Source organism: Maylandia zebra, linkage group LG22, assembly GCF_041146795.1.
Source record: "Maylandia zebra isolate NMK-2024a linkage group LG22, Mzebra_GT3a, whole genome shotgun sequence".
Lineage (NCBI taxonomy): Eukaryota > Metazoa > Chordata > Actinopteri > Cichliformes > Cichlidae > Maylandia > Maylandia zebra.
The window spans coordinates 33,996,906-34,006,302 of record NC_135187.1 but is presented as its reverse complement, the minus strand read 5'-3'; positions in this window follow the sequence as shown (position 1 = coordinate 34,006,302).

Genomic DNA, 9,397 nt, shown 5'->3' with positions numbered 1-9,397 from the left:
AAAGGTGAAAGAAAGGGTGAAGACAAATTGCGTGATAATCACATTACATGTAAGCTTTTTATCGTTATTAAAATTGTGGGGGAGTAGTTTCTCTCAGGTTTACGGTAAATTGACGAGGCAGAAAGAGGTTAAAGTCATTTGATAGCCTGATTTATTTTACAGATAGTACCTGCAAAAAATCTGTACGACTGATGAAAAATAATATACAGAATCACTTTATAATGAAAAATAATATATTTACAATTCCTATTAATTGGTTTATCAATCTAACTTTTGCGTTTGCAGCATATTATCAGTCTCAAATATGTAATGGCAACTGATTCTACAGAGGGAGACAAAACTGTAATATAACAACATATTGTAATGTAATATTTTAATGACTTTAAAAAACCCCACATATGTATTTATTATGGATTTTCTATAATCAATCAAAATTACACACAGGTTCAGATATACACATACTCATGGTAGTGTTTGCATACCCTCGTTTTTGCTGCCTTATCTGTGGCAGCTGTGTTGCTTTCAGACTGTATTATATGTTAACTATTAGATTAATATTATATTTTTTGTCTTCCTTTGTAAAACTAGCTCCTTTGTTGCCTGTAGAGTTATTCTTATTAATGCTTGGTCAGCTCTTGCTAAAGGTGCCCATTTCATACGAATGGGTTTGTACCTACATTATGAAATCCTTACTGACTTAATAAGCTGATGACCACAGTGGTTATTTTGACTGGAATAAGTGAAATCAGATTATACCCTGGATCTGTTGAAGTTGCTTTGAAACTGACTTAGGTAAAACTCTTTGTTAGTCTGTTAAGATCTAGTTGTCAAAACCTAGACATGTATTTAAATAGTGCAACAAATAAATAATTAACCAGCCACTCTTTTACCTTGATGGAAAGCATCATGAGGTCAAGAACAAGGCCCATAGGAGGCATAGCTAGAGATGGACAAGGTGGCGGTGTTAAGATTTCCATTGGGAGTGTCCAGGAGGGACAGGATATAAATAGAAGTATATAAGAAGGAAATGCTACATGGTTTCAGAGAAGAACACATAAAACCTGCACTTCAACAGTATTATAGTGGTTATTACATTAATAGCGTCTTAATTTGGACTGCTATTTTTTGAGCCACTAATTTATGTTTCTCTTAGCAGAATATTAGGAATGGAATTCTCAAATGATGGATGAGCAGCATGATTTAGTGCAGGCGCAGCAATGTCGTCCTCTACTGACATTACATTTGCATTGACAGAACTGGCATTAGTAGATGAGATGTACTGTCAAAAGACAAAGTCATCTATGCTCCAATAATCAACAACAGGGTTAGTATAACATTTTCTGAGGAGCTAAAGATTGTAAATGGTACTTGTCAAGGAAGTACCTTGTAAATGTTCAGAGTGGGAAAAGAGTTCTTGTCATCTGGAAATAAGGAAGAAATCTTGTGTATATGTTCTACTAAATTCAAAAGGCTTTGCAGAATGTGGGCTAATGATTGGGTTTTAAAATATCCACTGATTAAAAAAGGAAAAGAAAGGAAAAGACCTGACCTGATGTTTGCCAGACAAACATCTAAAATATGTGAAAAGAACCTTGAGTAAGCCAAGTAGTTTGAATTTCTTGAAATGTGGCTAAATGAGAGAATGATTGATGGAGAACAGAACAGCATTTTATTAATCAGAAACAGAAACTACAAATATGTTTATAAATGAACGATGGCAAAGCTTATGGAAAAACGAGCAAGTCTTACTTCACATGATCACTTCACAATACAGCAGAAAGAAATGCCCGTCTTGGATAATAATAACAGTAGATGGCAGCATTGTGCCACTGAGTCGCCTAGTCTGCCCAATCCAAAGGAGCAGAAGCGCAACGACGACGTAAACCTCAGTTCTCACGAGACTCTGCGTGATCCAACATGGCTACGACCTGTTTGTGGAACGTAAACAAAGTACTGAGCCAACTACATCTCTCTCTACATTATAAAGGTTTCAACCCCGAGGAGCTGGACTATTATATCGATTCCTACTCCGAACAATTATTCACAATGATAAAGAACGAAAACTAACGGAGCCGCTCGTAACCCGACTCCATCATCAAAACGACCACTGGACTCATTCACCAACTCAACAACCCAGAAGCAGCTGAATGAAGTACAAATACTTTTTTCAACTTTGTTATTTTCCAACTTTCTGTGAATGGTCCTTGATCTCTCTCGGTCCTTGATTAATGGTCATGACAATTTGTATATTAATTATCATGAAATTGATGTCACGGTCCATTGTGTATTCAGTGGTGCTAGTTTCAGTCATTATGCAAATCTGCTGTTTACAAGGCTGGGGAAACCTACAGTCAGCTGAGACTGAAGAACTTGGTTGAGTGAGGAAACGCTACGTCCAGATGCACACAATTAATTTTCTGGGGTAAATGAAAGCAGTAATTTGTGTAGACAAACTCTATATTCATAGACAGCTTTTATGCTTGAAAATGGTAAAATGGTGAAAACTCTTTGGCTGTATAAATGCAACTACGCAATATACCATAAAATATGAAACCTAATCACAATCCAGTCATAGAGTTTTTGATCCAGAAGGCCAGTTTATAGTATCTACATTGCAATGGTCCTAACAAGATGGTGCTTCATAAAGTTTCTCTTCACTAAGCAACCTGCCAACCTCAGAACTTACAATAGCTGGTGACTTTAATGCTGTGTTGAATCCAATAATGGAGAGATCTGACCTTTCTGCTAATAAAATAACACAACAGAATACATGAAAAATTATGCCTTTATTATTGTTGGACTATTGTTGGACACTTTCCACTTGATCAAGAATACACGCCTTAATTCTGCAGACATAAATGATGTTTTTATTAGATTTTACATTAATTTATACACCTCTTACTTTGACCCAGATATTAAAGATATTTGCAAAGTCATCAGTACGTCACACTAACTGATGCACTTGATTTCTGGCCCAGCAGGTTCTCAGTTTTGGAGGAATAATGTGGTTGCTACAGACCATGTGGTATTAGTTCATCAGCTCAATTTTAAATTCAGGATTCAGTGCAGTTACTTTGTATAGTAAATTGTATAGCATATGTACAATATAGAGCATTAATAAGTCATTCCAGGGCAAAGTAATGTCACAACACTTATTATGCATTTATAATACAGAATTACAACCAGGAGACAAAAACAGCAAGAAATGAAACCAAAACTAGAAAAGCATTTCCTGAAGAAACTGCGGTGTGAATGCTGATAGTTGAATCTTTTGAGCTGAAATGTAATAACTGCTGGAATGTTAAGTTAAAAATGTTGAATGAGCTGAAATACACAGAATCATTCACTTGAAGGTTAATGTTCAAAACTGTTGTTTCAAACTTTCAAAGTTGGAAAGCAGCTGAACAGGTTTGACATGTACATTAGAAAAAGCTGACTAATGACAAAAGAAAATGTAGAGTCAGAAAACACCTGAATGAAAGCTCATATTCTTTAAATTAGCAGAAGAGTGGAATTATGTATTTTAAATGTCTAAACTCAAGAATCACAAATGAAAAAAGATGCTTGCATGTCTACTCTAATCTGCTGTGTGTGTAGATCACTGCAGGAGGAATCCTGAAGTAGAGCTGGGTTGATGGTAATAAAAGTGGAACTAAAGTCCACAAAAAGTAGCCTGGCATAAGTTCCTGCACAGTCCAGATTGTCTGTCAGAAAAGAGCTCATCCAAATCTTCGGAGAGTCATCAACAGACCTGTGGAGTGTGTGTGTGAAACGCTGGGAAAACCAGAAAAACAAAGAATTAAGATAAAAGAATGAGCAACAAATCAGAAACCCAAAATTCATCAATCATCAGGACTTAGAACATGACATGCTTTTTACAGAATTTTAAAAGGCTTATAGATCTAGAAAGCTACAAATACACAATATATTTTAACATTAATCAATACCAGCAGTTAGGGCTGGGCTATATCATACCGTTCACGGTAATACCGGTATAATGTTGGGCAACGATAGGAAAATGAAATATCGCCATAGAATATGGGTAAAACGCGCATGCGCAGTGCCTTTGTTTACATACGCACATGGCGACGATGCAGAATGAGAAGAGCGAAAGCGGATCGTTGAATGAAACGGATGAACCAGAATTGGTTTGTAAAAATGCTGCAACTTCAGTGGTGTGGAACTGGTTTGGCTTTCATCCGTCAGATACACAACAAAGCACTATTTTTGGTAGAGCATGCTAGCGGGCCGTCGTTATTACCGTGTTTTTTGGAAAATACAGCGCACTTAAAATCAATCCTTTGATTTTTCTGAAAATCGACAGTGCCCCTTATAATCCCGTGTGCCTTATGTATGAATTCTGGTTGTGTTTACTGACCTGGAAATGATTTTATGTACACGGCGCTCGAAAATCTGTCAAATGTTTCAGTACGACTTTGCTAAGCTATGAACCCGCACCGCTTGATGGATTGTCGGAGCATTACGGCTATCGTAGGCAGGAGCCTGGCGGAGTGATACGTACTGTGCTTCAACATAATGTTACCGTATTGTGTGTGTGTGTAACCTCTTTTTAAGTTTTGTGGATATTATACATGGTTATGCTGAGGATATGTCGGCCAATTTCCACTGGAAATGCCTTTTGGTTAAACTGTCAGCGAGGAATTTGCACTGTTACATTTTTATATAACTTTAATGCACATAAAAAAGCTGCTTGTTTAAATGAAAATACATTGATGGGTTTTTTTTTTTGGCACTAATAAAGTTGAGGAATTGTAAAGTATTTTGTCTAGTGTCAATTATATCGTCAGTTATATTGTTATCGCAAATTTTCAAATGTATATCATGATAAATATTTTTGGTCATATCGCCCTGCTCTACCAGCAGTGATATTCTAAATATGTCAAACCACTGTGACCTACTCCTCCTCCGCCATTATGTCAAAACGCACCTCACAACAGGAACAAACATGCACGTAACAGCTCGTGGTTTAGTTGCGAAAAGGAGACAGGAAACACCAGTATCACAAACAATTTCTTTCTACCTGGTTTCATCCACAGCTACAAAACTCCACAGGACTTCCTCCTCCCTTCCACTCCTTGATTCCTTTCTGAGCACTGGCCTTGCCCAGACAGGTAAGTTGAAATAATGGACAATGAGATGATGCAGTAACTATTGCCTCAGCCCCACTTGCATAACTCTGGTTTTTCCTTTTTCCCAAAGTCATCACATTATCTCAAATGCATGTGGTTACTTGTCACCCATGTGACTTGACAGTATTTATAGTTTTTAGAAAAGAGTTTTGTTTTCATTTCCTATTTGGAAAGAGGTCACCTGGTTCACTGATTCTCTTCAATTCATTTGGCTTCTACATAAAAGCGAAAGAACAGAAAAGAAAAATAAAAGCAAATACTCCCTATAACCAAACCCAATGACTGTTTTTAACATATGTGCTAAAATCTGGTATCCAGCATATCTATCTAGCTATCTATCTTTTTTCTCTCAGAGAAAGATAGGTACGTTGGCATATACATATACTTTCTGAAGTAAAAATCAAATGATTTCAAAGAAAAAGGGGCCATTAACCAGATGTTAATCATCTAGTGGGAAGCTTAAAAGCATGATGACTGTTAGAGCATCACATTAATGTACGAGGTGTCACATCAGTGTGTAATATTCATTCACATGCTTCCATATACCCCGCCCTGTGACAGCTGGAGTAGGTTCCCGCAACCCTGCAACCATGAATTAGATAAGAAGTTATATGAAATTGGTTGGAGGGATGGATGGACTTTCATGCACTGTGCATCACTACTGTAGAAAATTGTGTTTGTGTGAATCCATTACAATGCATTTTGATAAATCCATTTGTATCCATTTTCTGGCTCCACTAAATTAAAAATTTATCTTGGTGCACAAAACTACACTGATAAATACGAGTTTATTTATTTTGGAATTTTCCCTGTTTAAAAGTGAATCAAACCAAGAAGGTAAAGCTCTGGGGTTTCCCCTCTTCTGTCCTTAGATAACCTATCATCATCATCATCAGCCTGAAACCTTCCTTTCTCTCTTTTCAAGTGGTTACAGTTGTTATACGAGTGATTCATGGTTGTTTCCCCTAAAATTGAATGGGGCATTTATTCTGTAGAATAAAGGCCACACGGATTAACAAAAATTGAGAGTTTCACCATCTGCTGGTACCCCGCAGAGTTTGGAAATGATTGTACAAACCATTTACAGTTTAGTTTGGTTAAAATTCTTGAATTAAGCGAAGTGATTTGAATAAGTGTAGTAACTTCGATTTCTATTTCAGCTAATCTCTGCTTTGCTTCCTGTCTTCACACAAGTGCTCAAGACTCTGTAATCCAAGACCCAAGAATGTGAGAAGTAGTTATAGTTTTGCATTATGCATCAGATCTGGCTCTTTCAACCCCACAGAGGGTCTTTTCCATATACAGATTCAAGTTTCTGCAGCCAGAGGTCAGCAAGCCAAGGTCTCTGTCCTTGTTTGAGTCATGATGCTAGCATGATGCCCACCCAACCAACATTTACTTAGTCCCTATAGGTGCAGGTCACCAGGAATTGAAAAATTTTCCATCCAAGCCTGGCTCCATGAACACATTTTATCTGACCCTCATGAGAGGGTCAGATAAAATGTGACAATAATAACAAAATGTTGCAACAACAACAATAATAACCTCTGTAGATAAATTGCAATTTGTGAGTAATAGTCACAGTATAACATGGCAATTTTTAAACACATTTTTCATCAAAATCTTTCTAGAGAGATTTCCACATCATATTTTTGGTGAGCTATTTATCTACTAGAGCTTTTCGAATCCTGTCTTGTAAAGAGGAAGCTGAGTAGTGGGCCATTCTACAAAAAGCACTGTGTATTCCTCCTTTCTCAGGGAATGTATCAAGTCTTTTTTTAGATAAAGGGAGTTTGGTTCTCGTGGCAGTTTTAGAAAGAGAAAAAAGCATGACAAGCTGACTGATGTACTGCGACATGAGGGGAGTTTTTTTTTCACATCCTTTTGCTAAACAAAATACCAAACTCTGTGTGTAAGTGGGCTGGAGACCACATGAGGGGCAGTTTCTGAGGAAAGAAAAAAAATTTAAATATAATTTCTGTCTTGTTGTTGCGTATACTCCCCTGCTGCTGAAGTTCACCCTCTATGGAAAACCATGTTTAGTCATTTTCACTGAATGACATATAAAATGATACATGGAAACATAAAAATGTGTTATAAAGTATCTTTGCTTATTTGAATGCATCTTGACATCTTTGATTCCTCTTCTCCTTTTCAGTGTTTTAGTTGATTGTGTTAGATTTTATCTTGGTATGTGTCTGTGACGATAGACAACAGTCTCCAAACAGTTTGTGGTTGGGCGTGGTCTTTTATTCCATGGCCAGTTTTGTAAACTAAAATAGCACTGAAAGAGTTTTGTGGAGTTACAGTAAAAGGTTGTACTTTGCCTTCCGGTTAAGGCAGATTTGGAGACATTTGGAGACAGTTCTTGTAATAAAGTTGGATATCATTGCTGCTATAAGACAATAAAACTACATTAAAACAGATGAAATGTTTTGAGTATTCTGGATTTGATGTATGTATTTATTTTAACCTTTGATGCTTTAACATAATTGTAGTCCACATAGTGAACAATAGCTGACAGTGTGTTACTGTTTCTTCCATAACTGTTTCATGTGTACTTCAGCCAGTTTTTTGTCTGCCTTTCAGATATTTCTTACACTAAAAGTTTTTTTTATTGTCTGTAATAATAATTAACAACAGCTAGCATCTCATCAGTTAACATTCGCCATTTTGGAAACATGCCAAGCCAAATTATCTAGCATAATACAGTGTGAGCAGGATGTGACTACACAGTAGCACCAAATGCTGATAGTAAAACTTCTGTGTGTGACTGTGTGCCAGAATAAGTGCTGTATGAATAGTTGAAGGTGGTTTGCAATATGCTTTAAGTGAGTGACCAAATTAGAAAAGGTCTATATAAATGTAGTCCACCACAGACATGAAGTGTCACCAATTTAATCATGTCAGTGTCCTTCAGAATCTATTACTCTGTCCACTGTCTAATATATGTTGAACAAGTCCTTTCTAAAGAGAGCAAATTTGTTTCATATGCTAATGTTGTGGCCATCAGTGTAAGAAGTAAACTTTCTGAATTTGATGTGCCGTGCTGTCGCTATGAGTCTTCCTGTGGGCATTGCGAGCACACTCAGTTTTTATTTATGCAAATATATTGGTTTTAGCTGATACAACTCCACTGTTTGCAACCTCTCTGTCTATCTTACTGGTCACACTTCTTTCCTGTTTCCCACTGTTGTTTCATAGCTAATACAAATATATACATATGTTACACCCCGGCCTAGGCAACCGGAGTGCAACACGAAAAAAGTAAAAATAAAGGAAAAAAACACACACACAAAAAACCCCACTAAAGCTCACCACCAAAATCCCGAAACGAAAGTACCGACAAATCTATTTACAACAAACTATTTATTTATAACAAAACACCAAACTATTTACAACACGGGGGAGATCGCGACCATGACATACAGAAACACAGGGCTTAAATACATAGGAGCAATTAGGGAATGGACCACAGGAGGGAAACACAGCTGGGGCAAATTAGACCTGACGAGACAAGGAAACGTAAACTGAACACTAAGATAACACAGACTTTCAAAGTAAAACAGGAAACACATAACAGTCACGCCAAAACAAAACGCCTAAAACAATACACTGCCAACGCCGAACCGTAACAACATATATGATAGCTATAGAAAAATAGAGCTCATCTTATCTTGACCACCACTGGTGACATCATTTAACACCTTAAGATGCTACTCCACCCAAAATATAGTTTGAGCATGAAAGGCTCACTTTCGCGTGAAGATGACTGTTAAAAACTTGCAGCTTAAAGAATAAAGACAGACATTCTCCATGATGACTGTGATACAGTCACAAAGCCTCCCCAATAGGCATGGCTGTTTTACACAACTGTTATTTTGTAAGCTCATGTGAAAGGGATATCATATGTTCTTCTACATTATCTCTGTAGAGAAGGTTTTAAGGTTTGTTCGTTTTGGTGTTGTGACACCCTCTGGGTAGCTGTTTTTAAACTATGGGCCAGAGATAAGCCTGAGGCCCAGGAGCTACACCTTAACCTTTGTGGTGTTCGAGATCTGGGATTTCCACCACCAGCTATCGTCGGTTACCTCTATGAAACCAAAGACTACTTCAAAATAAAGTGCTATTTTCTTTTTCTCTTCTGAAGATGGTTTAAAGTGATTGTGAAGTTGAAATATCATTATATGTTAGTCAGCATCTAATGTAAATAAATCACTTGTTATTGCTTTTACAATTGGCTGAAA